This window comes from Bufo gargarizans, chromosome 4, assembly GCF_014858855.1.
Source record: "Bufo gargarizans isolate SCDJY-AF-19 chromosome 4, ASM1485885v1, whole genome shotgun sequence".
NCBI lineage: Eukaryota > Metazoa > Chordata > Amphibia > Anura > Bufonidae > Bufo > Bufo gargarizans.
Genome location: NC_058083.1, coordinates 106,021,386 through 106,022,398, shown reverse-complemented (window position 1 = coordinate 106,022,398; position 1,013 = coordinate 106,021,386). Strand labels below are relative to the sequence as shown.

The window sequence follows — 1,013 nt, the reverse complement described above, 5'->3', positions numbered from 1 at the left end:
GAAGACAAAAGTGAAGGGAAAATTCCTCAAGAACAAGCTGGAACTGAAGACAGTTGCAGTAGAGGCCTGGCAGAGCATCACCAGGGATGAAACTCAGCGTCGGGTGATGTCTATGCGTTCCAGACTTCACTAGGCTAGGCTAGGCTATTGTCCCTTGTCATGTCCCAAAGCTTTGTAAAAAGTCAACTTTAACTAACAGGGAGCCATTTCCAAAAGGCAGCACTAGCAAGATGGTTTTCTTTCTCTGGGAAATCACTCTTTGCATATTATTTTCCCATGAAGCATTGCCACTAGGTCAACATACACAGCTCTCTGCTTAAGAAGAGCCAGTACCCCACCTAAGTGACAAAAAATCCATGGATCACTGGGGAAGAAAGGAGATAACAAGATCTTTATGTTTGAATTGAGTAAGATCCCCCAAGTGTAAAGAGTTTCTCGGCCTTTTGGCTAAGATCAAGTGCATGTGATTTTATTTTCATCACTTGGTTTAGCCAGAAGGTATTTGGGGGTACCCCTCTCCTCGGCCTGGTGGGATCGCCCGGGTTTATTGCCCGGGCTTTACCCACCTGCTGCTATTGGGGAGAGGGATTAGTCCCCTAAATAACGAGTTGCGATCCCCCCCTAGCCTTCTGGTGGGTTTATCCAAATCCAGAAGGTGCTGCGACGGTTGCGAGCGTTTTTGGCGAGCGAGCGAAGCAATATGGGCGACGATTCCGGCTACGTGCCGGAATACGCTTGCCTAAAAAACTCTGTGAGAGTGGTTCTCACTGGAGGTGTCCACCCGGACAAAAAGAAGAAGATACTGAGGTATCTGGTGGAAATCGTGCTGGGCGAGTTACTCCATGTCGGCAAGCATGAGATTTTGGCGATTCAGGATTACCCCAAACGCGGCATATACGATATTATATTCACGAGTGACGGAATTTTCAATGATGTCTTGAAAAAGGCTGAGGAAGTGAAGGAGGATCCCAGGCTGCGGGGGTTCCGAATCATCGAACATTCCTTTGAAGAGA

The 1,013-nt window shown here is 47.7% G+C and overlaps 1 pseudogene; it reads left to right on the top strand.

The window, feature by feature from the left end:
* The first annotated feature begins 427 nt into the window (after positions 1-427).
* LOC122937429 lies at positions 428-573 on the top strand (annotated as a pseudogene).
* Positions 574-1,013: the final 440 nt, after the last annotated feature.